The following is a 20,197-nucleotide window of genomic DNA, read 5'->3' as shown; positions in this document are numbered from 1 at the left end:
GCTCCCAGCAGAAGAGCTGATAGGTGCTGTGCCCTGGGTTGCAGGGCCAGACTTCACCAGCCTGACATGAAGAGCAGTACCATGCTGGGATTTAGTCTTCCAGAGAAGGGTCTCCTTGGAAGAGATGGCTTTCACAATTGCCAGTGCAGGCCAGGATCCCCATGGTCACTGCCCAGGGGGAGTGAAGAGAAGACACGTAGGGGCTGGCAGGGCGAGGTCGGCCTCTGGAGTTCTGGAGCCAGTGTGTGCACCTTTGCCCTCTCTCTGGCTTGGGGCCTCTTCCTGCTGGCTCTGGCCAGCCCCTGGGAGCCTGGGGTGCCACTTGTGAGCCTGAGGTGGCCAACTCAGTCCTTAGCTGCACTGCGGCTTAATGGTCGTCCCAGTTGCCTTCCTGGACTTCCTTTAATTCTGCTGCTTCCAGACTCCGGAATGTTCCTTCTAGGGTGTCTGTGCCTCTGTTGTTTTGCAGGTTGAGGCTGAGGAAGGGGATCGTTGGATCACTGCCAAGCCCATGTCCTCTCTGTGCTGGGACTATGGGGTTTGACCCTTCTCTGTTCTCTCTGGGCTGACTTTCTTTTCTGCTCTCTTCTCCCTGACCTCACTTCACAGGTCAAATTTTCTCCTCCTGCCTGGGGTCTGTCTCTTCCTTTGGGGGGTCTTTCTGATTCTCTTCTGCTTCTTGCCCCTCACCTGACTCTGAGACAGTATGCAAGAGACCTTGCCTTTCTGCCCAATAAACCACCGTTGAGAGCTGATACTCACTTATTTGTCCCAGCCAGGAATTCTGCTCCAAATTACTGTGTAACCAAGGAGGAGGGGGCAGTAAAGGGGTGATAAGGGAAGAACTCTCCACCTCCAGAGGACCTGGATGCAGGTGTTGTGGCAAATCGGGAGTGGGGAGTGGGGAATCTGAGGATAGAAAATGGGTGCTCTAGGGAGGTGTGGTGCTGGGGAATTGGCCAGGCTGGAGCAGGAGAAGGGAAGGTGGGGGCAGCACAGCCAGGCCCAATAAACTGTGTTTACTCTGCTAGGAGTACCCAGAGGCTGGAGGCTGGGCCAAGGTGCACTGGGGGAGAGTCAGGCAGGCGGTCTTTCTCAGATACACTTTCTGGGCTTGCAAAGTCAGAGCAGGGAAGGCTTTCTTTCCAAGCCCCTTATGGTATATGTAAGGAACTGAGGCCCAGACGAAGGGGGTGCTGTAGATGGGATGGCAGGACTGGATCCAAGCTCTTCCCAGGGAAGCCCCAGGATGCCACACTGGCCATAAGGAGTCAATTTTCATAAAAGCAATGAAAATCCTGGCAAACGTGAATTCGTGTGTTAGGATCCAGTCCTCCTACAGAGGGTAGGGGTGGGAGATAAAGTGGAAGGTAGGGAGGCTTGTCCCTACTCCCAGAGCAGGAGAAGTAGGGAGAGGGAGGGACTCAACCTGAGATAGGAAACAGGTAAAGAGGGCTGGAGGGTCAGCCTCTCTGGGTTAGCCCGGGAGACCAGGCTCTGTGGCAGTAACAAGTGATCCTAACAATTTTAGGAGCTTTACTACTGCTCACCCATGCCATGGTCTGACACAGCTGGGCATTAACTCAGGGACCTTCCAAATAGTGATGCCACCATCTTCCAACTGTGGATTGCAAGGGAGGGGAGAGAACAAAGGAGGAATTCGCATGAGTCAGAGTGGAAACGGTTCAAGGAACTTCTGATCATATTCTGTGGCCAGGTGAGTCATTTGACACTGCCTAAATGCAAGGGGGCTGGGCAGTGGAGTTTTCCTCTGTGCCGGGAGAAAACGCACATGTGTAGTAAAATAGTTTGGTGAGCTGCATGGCCAGGGGCAGAGTCCCAAAGAAGCCTGTCCTGATGGTTGGTCAGTGGAGTTGTTGTGTGGGAGGGTGAGTTTCCTTCCACTCGGGGCAGTGTCTGGTCAAGAGCGGGAGTAGCAGAGGCAGCAAAAGACAGGGGTAAAAAGAGAGGTGTGGAGAACTTCTTACATGCACTTAAGTCCCCTTAATCCACTCATTAGCCCTCTCACTGAGGTGTCACTTACACCACTTCACAGCTGAGGAGACACTCCCAGAGAGGTGGAGAGATGGGTCTGAGGCTGTACCACTAACTAGAAGGAGCTACCAGCTCTACAACCTACTCCCCTCTCACTTTGCTGTTATTCCCAGAGATCACCCAGTCCAACCCTCTGTTTTTTACAGAGCTGAGTGGCAGAGAGAGATGGTGCAGGGCTACACCAGCCATTTTCAGTACCTGTTGTTTGATTTTGCCTCTCTCTGGGTGAGCTGGCCCCTGGACAGATTAAGAACACCTGTCCCCCACCCCCTCAAGGTGTGGTGCCCACTCTCCTTCCAAACCTTCCCTTCCAGGCTGGCTGCAGCCTGACTTCCTGACTTTGGGTCTTTTGTCATTCACACAGGTGTTCTTTCCACAGGTGGTCCCTAAGCATCTACTGTGTGCCAACACTGAGGACATGTAGAGCCCACTGAGTGTCATCATTCTTTGGATAACCTTGCTTCAATTTTCTGTTTTTAGATTGACAGAGGAGTAAAAGATTGCGTGGCTGTTTGGATCAATGAGAGATTTGAAGAAGAGGATAGAGAGAGGAAGGAGGTGTCATGATATACAAGTCCCCTTTCTGAGTTGTCTCATCTAATCTAAAACTCACAAGTAAGCGAACAAATCCATTGCTTGTTTTAGAGTGACGCAACTAAGCTGAGAGGCCAGGGTCCCACAGCAAGGGCTGGGCAGAGCTGCCTTCTTTGCTGAATCCTGATGCCTTGCTCTGTCTGCTGTGTCCTCAGGATCCTCCAAGGCAGGATTTGAGTTGAGTGTTGAAGAATGAGTAGATCAGGAACAAAGACTTGGAGTGGGGGCATGTAAGGTATGCCTGGTGCATGCTTTCTGTTTTCCTTGATGGGAGATGGAGTTTTAAGGAAGTGCTTATGAAATGCATGCTGGGAAAACAGGTCAGAGTCAGCTGTCCATTTATGAATCCACCAAGTACATTTCAGACACCACTGTGATGTGCCAGTGATGTCCATACAGGGGAGATGGTTGTAGTCAAAATAGACAAGGTCCCTGCTTTCGTGGAGCTTGTCTTGAGAGAAGATAGACTACAAGCAGATAACAAATAGGTGCTTAATATGTCTTCCATTCCTGATGTTGAAAGATGAGCTGAGGCACAATGAAATTTTATTTTTATTGTTGTGCTGGGTGGAGGTACACTGTGTCATTTACAAAAGTTCTTACAATAGATCAAATATATCATAGTTAAATTCACCCGCTCCACCATTCTCCTTTATCTCCCCCCCTCATTCCTGGAATAGTTTCAACAGGTCTCATTTTTCTGTTTACATACATGTGTACACAGTATTTGCACCATGTTCACCCTCCCATGCCCCTTCCCTATCTTCTCCCCCCTCTCCCACTGTACCCCCTGCCCCCCAGGCAGGATCTGTTCCACCTTCTTGTTCTCTGATTTGCAAAAGAAAGGAAAAGTTACATTTTTGTTTGTTTAAGATACATGTACACATTTCCATGTGTATATGTATTATAACTTGAATTGGTTCATCTCTATTTTTCTTCTTTCTACTTTAGTCCCTTTTTTTATGATGGTTTCAACAGGTTTAAAAATTCTATATTCATTCTTGTATAGAAAGTACATCAACCATATTCACCTTAACTTCCTTCTTTTACCTTCCTCTTCTTGTATGTGACCTCCTCTTACTGTGATCTGTTTTTCATAACACACAATTAAATTTTAGAGTTTATTTGAGAAAACAGCAATTCATGAACCAGGCTGGCCAAATGTCATCATTCTTTGGAGAAACTCACTCTGATTGCCCCAATTTCTACTTCCTGAGTAGCTGAGATTATAGGCGTGTACCACCACACCTGGTCTGTACCACATTTCTTTATCCATCATCCATAGAAGGGACCCCAGGTTAATTCCACACATTGGTCATTGTGAATAGTGTTGTACCCAATGTGTTGGTCCCTCTTCAAGCTTGTCTCCCGTGGCTGGTGGGAGACTGTTGCAGCTGCAGACCTCACACACACCCTTCCAAAGGCTGGAGGGAAAGGCTTTTCTTTCCTCCCTTTTTTATCCAGGAGGAAAACCTTTATCAGAGGTCACCTAACAGATTCCCTTTCTTTCCCACTGCCCACCTTTCAGCTCTTTCCCCATCCTTGACTCCTCAGGGAACCATTTCTACATCCTGAGTCTTAGCAGGAAGCTCCGAGAAGTATCTGTGGGGAGACCTCATGGGCTGGTGATGAAGTTAAGGGTCATCGAAAGTGGGGGTCACCCTCTCTACTACTTCCCTCCAGGACAGTATCTCAGGGACTGACCCTCTGTGGGCATCCAGGATGCCACAGGGTGGCTTCCTGAGCAGAAGAGGTGTGAATGGTGATGTATGCCCCACCATGGTAATGGTCTGGTGAGAGGATCCTGAGTTCTCAGTGGGCCCCAGTCCTTCTGCTGTTCACCCTTGACACTTGCATTTGACATGGCCCCCTGGAGGAACCCAGATGCTGCCTTGCTGAGCTCTATGGATCCAAATGCAAAGCTCTTTTGGAAACACCCTCACAGTCACACCCAGAAATAATGTTTTACCTGGCTATCCCTTCAACCCAGTCAAGCTGACATAAAAGCAGCCATCACACATATCATGCTTCTGACACATTACTGGTCACATAGGCCAGGTGGAAGGACTGCACAGGTCTGTGCACAACAGGAGATGGGGTCATTTGAAGGTGACTACCACAGTATGCATATAAAGTCCCCAAATCTCTACTAGGCATGTTTTAAAAAGTAACACATAAAAACAACCCCCCAAAAGATGTCATTAAGCTGGGTGCTATGGTTTGGAGGTTTGTCTCCCAGAGCTTCATGTACTAGAGGCTTGGACCCCAGTGCAATGGTTTGAGAGGTGGTGGAAACTTTAGGAGGTGGGGCTTGGTGGGAGGTGATGTGGTCATTGGGCAAACCCTTAGAAAGGACAAATGTCTGCCTCTTGGGACTGGATTGGTTACCACGAGAGCAGGTTGTTACAAAGTGAGCTCAGTTTTCTCCTCTTGCCTTCTTGATTCTTTTCTTGCCATGTGACACTTCTCTTCTCCCTCCTCCTTCTCTCTCTCCACTCCCTCCCTTCCCTCCCCCCTCTTTCTCTCATGCTTTTACCATGTGATATCATCACCAGGATATGGTCAAACGGTCCTCACCAGGAGCTGAATGGATGAGGCTGCTTAACCCTGGACATCCAGCTTCCAAAACTGTGTGACAAATCAACCTCTTTTCTTTATAAAACACTGCATGTGAGGGATTTTATTACAGGGACACAAAATGGGGACATCGAATAATATATTCTATTCATGTGAAATTTCTAAATATTAGCATTCTAACATGCAATTAAGCTAAAATTATGAATGAAACATTTTGCTTTCTCTTTTTGTTCTGACTTTGAAATCTGATGTGTAGGGTACACTGACAGCATGTCTCAACTTGGACTTACATTTCAATTGTTCATACCCGGGTTGTTCACTCTCTTTAACTGTACATGTGTGACCTTGTGTCTACCCAAAGGGTAGATTATCCCACTTTGTAAAAGGCTCATCTTTAGCAGGCATGGTGGTTCACACCTGCAGTCTCTGCTAATTGGAAGGCAGTAGAATCATGATTTCCAGGCCAGCAAAATTAGTAAGACCTTTTCTCAAAAAACAAAACAAAAGAAAATACAAGCAAATGGACTGGGGGCATGGCTTTAGTGGTAAAATGCTTGCCTAGCTGAGGCCCTGGGTTCAATCCTCAGTACTGAATTTCTCTATTTCTCCCCAAATGTTAGACCTATTGGTTTACTTGAAATTCCAACTAAACCACCCGCCAATTTTCCTCTCTTTAAAATTGTCATTTTGGGCTTCTCAGGCTGGTATTTAGTTGAGGACCCCCTGGGTTTCCAGCACATTTATTCCACACTATTGACCTTTATATATATATATATATATATATATATATATATATATATATATATGTATATATGTCATTTGTGCAAAAATTTGTCAGGAATAATGTAAGAATTACAACAGCCATGACTGATTTTGGCCTTTGACTCAATGAAGAGAAACTAATTATGTGGAGAGAAACCAATTATGGGCTAAACAACAGGAGCTTGATATGAAGCTCCGCCATGGCACAGGCACTTACCCGGGACCCACACCTAGTGCAGTGTGAGGGCAGGGTGGGTAGAACAGTGTCCTGATGAGTGATGACAATTTCTACCAAGCACAATAGCCGTGCGCTCTGGCCCCTGCTCCCTTTATGGGTATTCATGGCTTGAAAGATTTTTGGATGAGCTGAATGCATTGCCCTTTGCTATGGGGAACAGAAAGGTAGACATCTTTTCTATGCAGATGACATGGTTTTATTGTCATAAGCCAGGAATGGCCTCATTACTGTAAAAAAAAAATAGGCTCAGGACGAACTGCACCAACCCACCGGTTGTCGTTTTTGGCAAATGTCTTCCAGCATTGAGTGGCTCTTAGTCAACAACCTGTGAATCATATTTACTCATTCAATCATCAGCTGCATTTTCTTACTAAGCCACTTGGGGAGATTCGCTGGAGACTGTGTAGGCTTAACTTCAGGGGTCTCGTGGATACGGTGTTAAGGTTTTTCTAAGTTCTTCTTGGGATACTAGTAAGTGTACTTTGCAAGCCATTTAAAATAAAATCATTTAGCTTTGTTTGATGAGTTACCACACTGTTTCTTGGTGTGGGATCAGATCCATAGTTACCCTCAATGGGCATTGTCACAGATACGTCTATAGATTTCCTATAAGCATTATTGCAGGCATTCCCACAGATATCACATAGGTGTTCCCAAAGTTACACTCACAAGTTTTGCCACAGGAATCCCCACAGGCATCCTCCCAGGTGTCCCTTGGCCTCTGTGCAGAGCTCAGTCCTCTTGAGTAATTGCTAATTTCCTTGGATGATCCTGTGGTTGGTAGCACGGAATGTTGGGGGTCACAGGCCAGTTCTTAGTTTGAAATAAAAGCTTCAAACTGTTTTCTGTCCACATCACATCCCTAAAGAGGTGGAGAGAAAAGGTACTGCCCTGAACTCCCACTTCGGAAGGGATTGCTGAGGCTCACAGAATGCTCTTTTTATGGTGGCCTACACTTCAATTCTCAGACTACCAAGCCAGGAAAAGCCACTCAGCACTGGCCACCTTTTCTGCCTTGTAGCATCCCTGTTGTGCTAGGCACTTGACATGCATGTTTCTGTCTCCTTCCTCTGATGGCTACAGGGAAGTTAACCTTAAAATGGTTGTCTGGACTCTCAGATCTTAGGATGTGCTGGGCTTTGTCTTACTTTTCCTTCCCTTCCCAATCCTCACTATGGTATCTTTGTCCAGAGTCCTTCCTTTAAAAAACATGTTGCGTCGTGTTCAAGTAAACTCCAACCTACTCCAGGATGAGCAGGGATGTAACTAAACATGGCACAAAGAATGCAAACATCCATTTGTCATCTGAAAAGATCAGTGAGTATGGGGGCTGGGAGCAGGTCTCTCGACTGCCTGGCTATAGTGTCTTCCTGTCAGACCACGAACTAGGCACATGGGTTTAACAAGAAGAGCTCAGCTGTTGAGGAGGTGAGGCACTCCTGCCCCAAGGGAGAGGAATCCTGGCTTGAGTGTGAGCACAGAGTGTTCCATACACAGGCAAAGTTCAAAACCCAAGCTGTTGGCCCAGGCAAAGAAGAAACTGCCTGTGGTGCATATGCCTATGTGTGTGTGCATGCGGTGTTCACGTGTGGGTGCTCCTGTCAGTGACGAGGTGGTAATGAACCTGAACCACACAGCTGGCAACCTGTCAAGGATGGGTCTGTGTGGAAGGGGTGGATCACTGGGACTGGCCCGGAAAAGCCCTCACAGGGGCCAGTGTGGGCAGTGCTTTTCTCCTGCTCTGGGGTCAGGACATGGGACAACCGTAGCATGTGGACTTTGGTTGTGGATCTTCAGGGAAGCATTTGCCCTGGAGATGTGTGTGTCACCTATCACGAAGGAATCCAGGTGTGCTTTGTCATTTGGGGTAAAAACCACTGCTCAGTGAGATCGCTTACACCCAGTCTTTGCTAATGCAGGCCTGCTGGTGTTTTACAAAGATATGTACAGGGAAGACCATAAATGCTTTGAGGAAAATGGAAAGTGAGAAGGGGAGGACAGAGCAGTGGTGCATGCCTGGAGGATGGCAGGGTGGGTGCCAAGACCTGGATCCTCTGCTCAGTTCTGCTGCTGACTTTCTTGTGTGGCTAGATGAGTGGGTCTCAATTTCCACCTTGGTGGGATGGGTGCACTGGACCTGGTACCAGAAAAGAGCAGTGATTAGTAGCATGGACTGCCGAGTGGGTGTCTTGGCAGGTGAGCTGTGAAGCAAGAATCTAAATCTCCCTGAGCCTCCATTGCCTCATCTGTGAAATGGGCTGAAATGAGACAGAGCACAGAACCAGTGGACTGCAAGATCAGCTCACAGTGGAGAGCAGTTTCTTCTCCTTAGGCCCCACTGGACCAGGAAAGCTGTCCTTGCTGGATGATCTGTGTCCAGCTGTTACCGCTGCTGACTCCAGACTCCCTTTGCAGCTGTCTCCCTGGTGACAGTTGCTAGGATTATCTCAAAAGTTCAGCAGCTGCCACCCGTTGTGTGGAAGGCCCTGCGCGCTGCTGTCTGGAGTCCTTTTAACCCAGGATTCATTAGGTTTGTTGTCCATGATGATTTCTCAAATGAGGCCATAAATTAGGAATATTACAAAGCATCCCTGGGGGTTTATATGGAGAACTTGTGCCCCGGGGTCCATTTATGGACCAATTATGATCAATTGACATTTCTCTCAGCATCACCATCCATCGAGATGCAAAAGGTTCTCCTGACGCTGCCACAGAGTGGCTGTAGAGAGGGGGGCCTCGTTTTTCGGTACCCACAGGCACAGACTGTGCACGAGTCTGACTTAAGTGTACTTCACATCCCTGGGTCCCCGCTGAATCCTGGAGTTCTCCCTGAGGGCATAACGTGCTCATTCATTCACTTGCTCATTCGTTCTGTCTTGCCAACCTGTCCTCCCTCCTTCATTGAATGCTTAGAGAGTATGGGCAAGTCCATAAAGGTCTAAGTAGCGAACACGAAGGTGACGATTTTAAAAATCCCACACGTCAGAAATCCCATTTTCCAGAGTTAAAACCTAAGGCATGCTAGTGGTAGAATAATTTGCCCAGGATCAGAGAAGTTAAGAGACTTGCCCAAAGCCACACGACACAGAAGAGAAGAGCCAGGGAACACCGGGTGAGTTATATAAACAGTAAGTGCTTCAGTCTCTTTTTGGGTAAAATGGTTGTTGATGGAATCCGTGCCTCGGGCTGGACTGAGGGCAGCTAAGCAGGGCTTCTCTGAGAGGTTTCTTGACTAGAAGGCAGTGCATCTTTTACTTACACTGGTGCTGTTGGAACCTTCTAGAAGTGATGGTATTCACACAGACAGAGGTTTTTGAGCAGAAGTATAGAGGGCTCGTCCAGCCACTCTAACTGTGAGTCTTAGGAGAAACAACTTCCCCAGGCCACAGAGTCAGTTGAGGGGAAAATCAAGACAGGAGGTGGAGGAGACAGTTGGCTCTCTCACCCCTGATTTTGTAGTATAGAACATGCCAGAGCCCGGACCCTGGGAGGGTTTCTTCCATAGGGCAGGAGTTCAGGTTCAATGGCTTGCCTGGTGAGAGTGGTGGCGAGACATCCCGTCAGCAGGACCAATGGCTCCCATGTCACAGGCTCATTGTGAGCATTAAGTTTGTCTACACGAGCATAGCACAGAGCCTGGCACACAGTGGGTCCCTGCTGCTTCATGCTGTTCAGTATTTCCATGGCAGCACTGTGATGGATGCTGGGGCCAACGTGCGGCAGCTCTCTTAGGGATGGGACCTAGGTTGCAGGTCTGGGCTCCGATTGACCCACACCAAAGTCCTATGTGCCATCCCTGACTCCTTTTCTTCACGCCCCACACTCACCATCAGCCAATGCTGCTAGTCAGACCTATAGCCATCTCCTGCCAGCACCCCAGGGGTCCCTGGGGTGAGCAACTTATGTTCCCCAATGTGACAGACCTTGGGCATCCTTCTTTCCTCTCCTCCATTCCAGTCAGCCTTGCCTGGCCATTTCTGCTTGAGTCTGCCCTGCTCCCCATATGTCCAGGCGAGAGCCACTGACCTGCAAGGATCTGTGACCCTAACCCTGCAGTGTCTCTGTGCTTCTGCACAGGCCTCCTGGCTGTCCCTTGGAACAGCCATTTGCCTCTTTGCACTTGCTGTTCATTCTACTGGGAATGATTTTCCCCACACAGTCTCAGGACTCATTCTTTCCATCTTTCCAAATGCCATTCCTCCTCCTCCTCCTCTACCTTCTCTCCTCCTCCTTATTGGTGCTACTGGGGTTTGAATTCAGGGCTTCTTACTTGCTAGGCAGGCTCTACCCCTTGAGCCACACCCCAAGTTTGTTTTAGAATTGTTTGTTTTTCAAGTAGGGTCTTGCAATTTTTCCTGAAGTTGGCCTCAAACTTTGATCCTCCTATTCTGAGTAGCTGGAATTATAGTTTGCTCTACCACACCTGCCCCCCAAATGCTACCTTTTAAGCAGGCCTCTCCTGCTTACCCCTGCTCTGGCATCTCGATCCACCTTTTCTTTTTTCCAAAGCACGTATCCCCTCCCCCCACTACCTTTTCTTGTGGTACTGAGACTTGAACCCAGGGTCCTACACATTGAGCTACTCCACCAGCTCTTTTTTTTTTTTTGTGATGGTTTTTTTCAAGATAGGATCTCTTGAACTATTTGCCTGGGCTGGCTTTGAACTGCAGTCCTCCTGATCTCTGCCTCCTGAGTTGCTGGGATTACAGGATGAGCCACCAGTGCCCATGTGCTCTCATTCACTTAGTTAGAATGCCTGTCTCCTGTTTCTCCACCAACTGAACTGCAAGCCCAAAGGGTCAGGATGTTTGGTCTATTTATTCACTCTGGCATTCCAAGCATCTAGCACAGTGTCACAGACATTTAGTCATCACAGTAAATATTTATTCATTAAAAGAAAGAAACTTGAAGAAACTGCTTTGAGTTTTTTTTAGCCTGGGCCACATTTCTGGCCACGCAAGTATTTATATATTTATGTCACAAGCTGCAAATCACCCCTTTGAGTATTGGTTCCATCTGTCCAATGTCAGCCTGATGTGTCATCCTGTTGGGCCAGACCAACCTGTCACTGCAACAGAAAACTAAACACTATAATGAAAGTAAGTTCAATGCATCTTTTGACTAACACTATTTTATTGCAATTAAAACTGTGCACTATGTTTCTTTTTCCTTTTTTCTTTTTTTTTAGAATGAACGGAGACTGAATCACATTGTTCTCTTTTTGGTGGAATTTTTCTGACAAGATGGTAAATGCTATGTCAGGACAACCTTCACTTTGTACTAGATTTTTCACAGTCCAACTAGAAAGAGGGTCATTTTTATAATAATGCTTGAGGGCTTCATAAGTTTTCCTAAGGGCTCTCTTAGAACTTTGATATTCAAATTATTCTCTCTTGAGGTACTTATTCATTATCTTCTCTTTGGTAATTGGTAAGGGGTCCAACTCTTCTCCAAAGCTACTATTAAGTAACATTTTTTTTTTGAGCACTTACCATATGTTGGCCTCTCCATGGGTGTTAATGGCTTTATTTTTACTTCCACTCTGTGTGGCTGTTTATATGATTAAGTTGCTCGTGGTTGTGTGCCTTGTAAGGGGAGCATGGGGCCCCAGCTGAAGTCAGCTTGTTTAATCACTCATTCAAAGACTTGGTGTATGATTTGAGCCATACTCTAAGTCACTTTCATTGAGCTCAGAAATCCTGCCTCCTTTGTGAAATGTGTGATTTCAAGTGACACGAATCTGCATGTCATGTGCACAGCAAACTGGGATGTTAAAGTCTCACAATCCTTGACTGACCCAATGATGTCATGGGCCATGGGGAGGCTGGTGCTAAATGGGGTGGGGTCATTTGAGTGAGCTGGCCAGCCCGTGGTGATTGTTTGGTCAGGAACTACTCTAGAGCTAAGTAAACACACAGCTGTTTGAGTGAAGAGCCCAGGATGTAGCCTGGATTCATTTTTTGACATAATGGAAAACCATTCATGACAGTTTGACACGGCGGGGGTGGGGACTGGAGGTGGAGGGTGGAGGGGAAGTAGAGGGAGGCAAACCTGGGTCAGGCTCATGGGGAGATTTGAGCACACAGGAAGGGTATTGTTATGTTTATCTTACAGATGAAGAAACTGAGGTGAAGTCACGTGGCCTAGGCACTCAGGTCTAGATTGGAATTTGGGTGTGGGGGTCTCCCAAACCCAGACTGTCTACAGTGTCCTGCATGGCCTCCTCACTAGGGCAGAGAGAAGAGATGGGGGTGGGGGTGGTCTGGAAGGCAGCCAGGTGGCTGAATGTGAGAAGCCAGGCCTGTAGGAAGTGAGGCAACCCAGGATAAACCCAGCCAACTTACTTGTTTGTCCCATGGGCCACCAACTGGGTCCTCTAGTTTCTTATTTTTAGAAATAGACTTGTTTTTTAGGAAAGAAAGAAGAGGATGACCTTCTGATGATGTGACTGTTGCCACTTACAGAAGCCTGAGAATTTGTCACTCCTCAATTTAGGGGTTGCAACAAAGTATCTTTTCTGCCAGCCTCAGAAATGTCAGGTTGACCAGATGGAGAAGAACCAGGGTGAGGCAGAGGGATAGAGTGAGGTTTTCAGTGGAGGCCACGGCACATAAAGGGAGTCTATCTCCTAATTCATGCACCAATTACACGCAGTGGATTACCTTACAGGGCCGACAGGAGATAAACCCCAGGGGCATCTGCCTGCCTAGCCCATGCATGCGTGGACTTCCCCAGGCCTGGCTGGCCATCTCCTGTCCTGGCTCCTGGACGCTGTGATGTGGATCATGGTTTTGGCTCACCCAGACCTCATTTGAACTCTCATACTTCAGAAATGGACTTTAGATGACAGCAAGATGCCTGGGGACTGTTTTATGCAAGGATTGTGTGCATGTGTGTGGTCAGAATGCTTCTGGAGGAAGATGTCTTTGCTCATGTTGAGGGTTTTATTCAGCCTGTAACTGTCTGGGAATGCCTTAAGTTGTAAATGATTCAAATTGTGTCTTTTTTAAAATTCAGAAACATTGCAATGCTGAAAATGGGCCTTACCATCCCTGGTGGATGGTCCCCAGCTGCCTGCCTGATGGCTCTGGAGCTGGAAGGTGGAGTTGAGGAAGGTGGCTCTCCACTGGGATCAAGGACACACATGGGAACGAATCCATTCTCAGGCAAAGTGGTCACGAGCCGCACTTTTTAGATCCACAGACTTGGGTGGAACCCAGGTGTGGCCCTCCCTGCCAGGTGACCTTGGCTAGAACCAGGCAGGCACTGAGCTCTGCCACAACAGGGCAGCCCTGAAAAGCAAGAAGCAGAGCCCTTGAGGACTGATGGGGACAGCGCTTGGATTCTGCGCCTCCTGTGTTTGCTGAGTGACCTCACCCCTCCAAACCTCAGTTTCCTAGCTTGTGAAATGGGGCTATTTGTACTTCTCAGCTGGATCACTATCCAGTATTAAAATGAGATGATATATGAGGAGGGCTGGGTACAGAAGTGAACACAGGAGGTCTTTTTGTTCTTTAGATAAGATGGAGGTTGAGCAGGAGGAGGGGTAAGGTGTTCCAGGCAGTGGTTCCAGCCTGAGTGAGGAGGGGCATAGAGCAGGCAGGGTAATGAAGAGTATGGAAGAGACAGGCCTGAAGAGGTAGGAGAGGCTGAGCTGGAGGGCACTGTGTCATGTAGGGAACCATCTGTTTCCTCTGATGTGTGTGTGTGTGTGTGTGTGTGTGTGTGTGTGTGTGTGTGCTGGCTATCAGCCAATTGTCTTTCAGCTCAGAATCCATGCTTCCTGACAGTGGAGCTGGACCCTGCAAACCATTCTTTACTAGCAGTGCTAGTTCTGGCCAGCAGAGGGTGCTGGAGGAATGGTTTTTTTTTTCCTTAGATGGGGCTGCTGTTTCTTGCTTCAGGGGCCGGCTGTGACCAGGGGCTTTCACACCAGCCAATGGCTCCCAGCCATTGATGTGTGGAAGACCCAGCCCAGGTCCAGGTAGAAGCCAACCTGTGGTGGTTTCCTGCCTGCTTGGTCTGAATGTAGCCCCCAAATCCACCTGTTGAAGCAACTGACAGTGTGTTAATATGAAGAGGTGAGTGCGCTGCTGATCCCGTAAAAGGGCTGGAGGGAAGTCCGTAGGCCCCTTTTCCCTGCCTTCCACATGAGGACCACATGAGGACCAAGCATTCAAGACACCATCTTAGAAGCAGAGAGCAAGCCCTCTCTAGACATGGAACCTGGTGGTGCCTTGATCTTGGATTTCCCAGTCTCCAGAACTGTGAGCAATACATTTATATTGGGTGTAAATTAACCAGTCTGCCCTGTTTTGTTATAGCAGCAGGAGCTGGCCTATGGGGTCGAGCAAACTTGATCTTCAGAGTAGCTGTGCTTTAGAGGAAGGAGCATTGGAACTCTGGGGCAGGAGACCCAGGTCTCTTGGGCTGGTGACACTGGCTAAGTCACCCTTCCTCTCTGAGCCTCTGATTTCCATATCTGTGAATGAGTCTTTTGGACCAGCTGTCCTGCTGGCTTTGCCTATTTTGCTCTATGGCCAGGCAACATCCTTCATGTCCTAAAGAACAGGTCCTTCTGTTGGCACAAGGGGCCAGCCTCAGAGAGAGGCCAGAGCAGGTAGGTGCTTGAGTCATGGGGCCTGAGTCCTGGTGTGGCTCTGCCTCTGAGGTGCCAGGTGATGGCAGGCGGTGCTATGGCCTCTTAGAGGCTCAGTGTCCTCATTTGTGCAGAGAGGGTCTTCATGCTCACCTCCTGGACTATGGGCTCATCAACCTGGAAGAGAGTTCATAAGCTGTGGCCACTGTTAAGAAGTGAGGTTTTATGTGAAAGAATGTGGAAGAGGCGGATGCAGGGTGGAGAGTGGTCTCCCCCTGGAATTCCAGAGGTCAGGCAAGAACCTGTCCCTGGCTCTGCGTCCTGGTCACTGTGACCTGACCCTCAAGGCAAGGAATGCCATCCAAACTCAGATTTTCGTCTGCTAGGCAGAGCTTGTAACCTCGCCCTTCCTCTGACTTTGTTCTGTGCCCTGTGTAGCGTGTAACAGAGCTTGCCATGCCTGGGCCTCCCACTACAGTCAAATCCTAACTCCTTTAAAAAGGAGCTCCTTTAAAAAGCAGGCAGATCATATTAAAACTATCTTAAAATCTCCACAGGCTTCTTGTGCCTTTGGAATATCTGGGCTTAAGGGCTCTTTCTTGGCCTGGCTTTTGCTTCTGTGTCTTCACCTCCTACCACCATTTCTTCTTATTCCCCAAGTTCCACCTCCCAGTTCCTTTCAGTTCCTCTACCACACCAAGTTTGATCCTGCTTCAGGACCTTTGCACTTGCAGCTGGTTCTTTCTGCCTGGGAAGTCCTTCCTCAGGTCTTGGCCTGGACTCCTCCCTCTTGTCCTGATGCCTGTTTGGGTTCGAGTGTCTTCCCTGACTACCTCATTTAGAGGAACTCCCTGCTCCAACCTCCGGCTCTGTCAATGCACTCTTGCTTTCTCCCAAATACTTACTTTGATCTGAAATTCTCTTGTATTTCCTTGCATATCTTGCTTGGCTTCTAGAACCTAAGTTAAGAGACTGGGAATTAGCGTCTTGTCTACTGGTGCATCTTTAGTGCCAAGAGCAGGGTATGGCTCTAGGAGAGGCTCTGTAATGCTTGTTACATGAGTGCAAACAGCTGTAAGACCAGGAGGACCTGGAAGCTCAGCCCCAGCACCGTGTCCTGGTCCCCATGTTCTTGGCTTATTCCTTCAACCATGGCCGAGCACCTCAAGAAGCCAAAAGTACTGAGAGGCAGATTGGAGAGAACCTTGGGGGAAGTACAGAGATGCCATCTACCTGGACTGGAGGGGGAGGGAGGCAGGGAAGGCTTCCTGGAGGAGAGGACACCTCGGCTTGCTTCCTAAAGTTGGACAGATGGGGTGAGGCCCCCAGGCAGCAGTGTGTGGAACAGAGAAGGTGGATGACTCTTCATGAAAGTCATCTCCTGCTCAGCATGGTCAGGCATGAGGCTTGGCACCTGATGAGGGTGACGACACCTGGGCTGGAGAGAAGTGCAAAAGGAGACATGGCTAATCAGCGTGCGTGCCCTGCCTTTCCCATCCCTGGCCTCTTGGTGTGGTGCTCCCTGAACCCCCGCCATGTTGGTTCCTCCCCCATGTCCTCGTCCTGCTTCTGCCAGGGCCTCTGTTAAGGATTAACCACACCTTCCGGCGGGAGAGCCTGGCTTCCAGGCCTCTCTGGCACTTGGGTCTCCACTTCTTGGCCATTCCTAGATTCCAGGCTGTTCAGCCCTGGACCTCAGGTGCTGCAGACCCTCTCTGGGACCTAGCTAGACAGCTTCTGCCTGCAAGAAAAGGAAACCCCACCTCAGCTGCCTTGAGCAAGGAACTTCTGTATCTCTGGAAATAGGAATCCTGTACCTTCCCTGTCTCCAAGAGCAGGAACCACCCATGTCTGTCCTGAGACAGAGGAGCTGCCGGGGACCATGAGGCCCTTAATGCCACAGATCTGACCCTCTTCTGCCTCAATACAGCTGCTGGTGTCACTGAAGAAGCACACCCTTCCTGCCTTAACAGCCCGAGCCAACCAGGATGAGAAGCCTGGCTCCCAGTCACCTAGTGGAGGCCAGGGTGAGGCTGGAAGAACAGAGAACACAGCACAGGTTCCTCCGGGGCAATGGCCTTGGTTGGAGCCTCACCTTTGCCACTTGTACGCTGTGGACCCTTGGGCACATCACTTGCCTCTCGATGTCTGTTTCCTGTAATATGGGGCAGACTGCAGAGCCTCGTTCATAGGGTGGTGGGTAGGATTTGATGAGTTGCTGTGCATAAATCCTGAATAAAAGGGCAGCACCATGGTGGGGAGCTGTTCCGAGGCCCACAGACTCTTGCCTCCTACTGATGTTGGTGGACCCCTGACCTGATTTAGTCTCACCCATCTCTGAACGGCCCAGTCAGTGGCCCACCCAGGGCAGTGGTGCTGACAATCCCAGGTTTAGGCAAGAAGATTGCATTGTCTGGAGAGAACTTAAAAATAAGAATAAAACCAAGAGAAGTCAGTCTACCTTTTATTACCCCTCTCCCCATATTAAACAGTGTCAGAAATAGAATATTCCTTCCTCTGGGGGCAGATGCTCCCACCTTCCTTTCCCCTAGGGAACAGCATCCTGTGTTCCAAGTCTTCCTTACCCTCCACCCGCCTTCTAAACCTCAATGGTCTCCTCCCTGCAAATTCCTTCTCCTCCTCTTCATCCTCCCCTTCCCTTCTTTCCTTCCTCCTCTATGCTCTGCTTCTCCCTCTCTCTCTTCTTCCTCTCTTCTCTTTTTTATGCCTCTGCCTCCTTCCTCTCCTTTCCTCCCCCCGCTTATTTACATGCTGTTCCTCATATACCCATGTATCCATGTTTACTTGTCTGTGTCCTCGTCACCCCTACATTGTAGCTCCTCCGGAATGGAACATTTATCTGTTTTGCTCCCTCTGGTATTGGAACCAGGTGACAATCGCCCCAATTTTGAAAAAGTTTATTATTCAGGTCATTGTCCTTCCACATTTGAATATCTTCTGAACCTGGCATGCTTCTCAAAATGACCACTGGTAGCAGCAGCCATGATGTATGTACTTGTCCCCTCCTGAACACTGGAATCAGCATTTCCAGACAGCAAGTGGCCCCTGTGAAGACAATCCTGAGACCATAGCGGCCTGTTCTTTCAGGAACTGCTGCCTCACACAGGGGCCCCAGGACAATCTTGTGCATAAAACAAGGACAAAAGAGATTTTGAGTCAATAAGCCAACCAGAAAGGTTGGATTACAGGTAAGAAGACACTTAAAGAGTATCTTAACCCATTTTGCATCCATTTTGCTTTTTATATATTTACAAGCGAGATGTGCGATACAAGTCTATTTTTATGTAGCTTGAAATAACTCTTAATAAATAAAAATAAAATACTCTGTGCAATATGAAAGACTTGTGGTCTGGTGTAGCTTGTCAGTGTTCTTTCTTCTTATGGCATTGAAAGATCATGCACCTTACACATGACATGTGAAACGGGGTGAGCGAACTTTCTACATCAAAGGTCAGACAATAAAAATTCCAGGCTTCCCTGGCCACTTGGTCTCTCTTGCAGCTACTGATTCTGCCCTGGGTCTCGACAGCACCCAGACACAATGCTTAAACGAATGTGGCCGCATTCCAATAACATGTTATTTACGGGATTTGAATTTCATAATTTTCACGTGCCATGACACATTATTTTCCTTTCGATTTTTTCAACAGTTTAGGAACGTGGGAAACTGTTCTTAGCCGGTGAGCTGTGCGAAAAATCGGCCTCCGGGCTGGAGTCTGCTGGATGGTGTATGACAATTCAATGTAAAGTGATAAACCTGTTTTACAGATGACAAAGTCAGGCCCAGAGAGTCATGGAAATGTCTCACTCACGAGAAAAGAACACCGGGCCTGGGGATTCCCTGGACGTCACTGTTTCCTTTAATCACAGGGGAGGGGAGGCCGGTGCAGGAGGGCTGCACACGCTAAGGTGCCCGGCCTGCTCTGGGCACTGGCGGGAGGATGCCTGATGTTTCACACTGTGTTTTCAGATACTTTAACAGGCACAAGCGTGCGGGGCACAGGGCAGGCTCGTGTTAATTTCGTTCTAAGTGTATCTTCCCGTCTGCTGTTTTCCCTTTAGCCCGTGCTCCAGCCTTTTCGTCTGCAAGAAGGTATCCCCCAGCCCCACGGCGCCCCCAGATCCACTCTGCCTCCAGGAGCGGCGCCAGGGCCCGGGGTCAGGAGAAGCTCCGCCACCCGCCTGCTGCCCCCTCCTCTCTCTGCCCCGCGGAGGCTGTCTGTGCTTGGAGCCATCACCTAGGCTCTGCCTTCCTCCCCTAACCTCTCCCTCGCTCGCTCCCGCTCTCTCTCTCCACTTAGTGGTTCATTTACTGCTCAATCTGTGATTAATTAAAACAATTTAAATAACTGTGCTGATGCTAAATTCATTTACAGCCACCTCCACCGCGCTCGGCTGCTTGAGCACAGGGGAGACGCCGCGCGCCCTCGTGCCAACCGTCAGGGGGCGCTGTGGCCTCAGCTTTAACCTAGACCGTGGCCTTGGTTGGGCAGGTGGTTGATTTGCGCGCAAGAAAAGTGCTAAAATGCGCACGCGCCTCCCAACTTGCTTTTTCCACGTGGTTCCCACCAAGCCCTCGGAGTCACTAGAGATCCCTCCGGGCTAATTCAGAATAGGAAATGCTAGGAAAAGATGCTCTTTCTCCTTGTTCCAAGTCAGGACTTTGGATGCCCTAAAATGGGACCAGGGACCAAGAGGGTCTGGTTTGCAGGAGGGGAAACACAGGCACAGACTGTGTGAAAGGACGACCTGCCCATGTCCTCCTTGGTGGGGGAGGTGTGGGCCCTAAATTCAATGAGTGGCATGCTTTTAAGGGGGGGACACAAAGAGGGACACAATAAAGGGAAGAACTTGCATGAAGAGGCAGAGACTGGAGTGAGGCTGCCACAAGCCAAGGAACCCAAGGGCAGTCAGAAACTGGAAGAGAAGAGCAAGGATCCTCCTCTCTGTCCTTCACAAGCCTGAAAAAATACAACCTGCTCTTTTAAATCACCCAGATCAGGGTGATTCGTTTTGGCAGCACAAGGAAACTGAGTCAAGGTGCTAAGAAAGAAACCAGCATACGCCATCCTGCACTGTGCCTGCATTCACACGTTTTCCACTATAAGCTTCACACAGCCAGGTGGAGGAGACCAACTTAGCACCCCTGTTTGCAGCACCTCACGTAGCTGGGGAGCAGCAGGGTCGAGTTCAAGCACAGTCAGTCTGGATCCTCAGGGGTGGTCCTGGCTGCTTACCCATCTCCTTATGGTCCTGGGGTCCTGCCTGGAGCAGAAATGAAATGGAGGATGTGCCAGTTTGCTGAGTGGGGAGGGACAGGAGGCTGGCACTATTGAGCTGGTGGTGGGACC

General features: G+C 48.9%; 1 long non-coding RNA gene across 1 annotated transcript; it reads left to right on the top strand.

Annotated features, from left to right (window-relative positions):
• Positions 1–971: 971 nt before the first annotated feature.
• On the top strand, positions 972–19,158 carry LOC141425834 (uncharacterized). Its single transcript, XR_012450987.1, has 3 exons — positions 972–1,717; positions 2,536–2,670; positions 18,909–19,158. It is a non-coding gene; the product is annotated as an uncharacterized lncRNA (long non-coding RNA).
• Positions 19,159–20,197: the final 1,039 nt, after the last annotated feature.

Source organism: Castor canadensis, chromosome 8 (assembly GCF_047511655.1).
Source record: "Castor canadensis chromosome 8, mCasCan1.hap1v2, whole genome shotgun sequence".
Classification (NCBI taxonomy): domain Eukaryota; kingdom Metazoa; phylum Chordata; class Mammalia; order Rodentia; family Castoridae; genus Castor; species Castor canadensis.
This window is presented reverse-complemented; position numbering and strand designations above follow the sequence as displayed.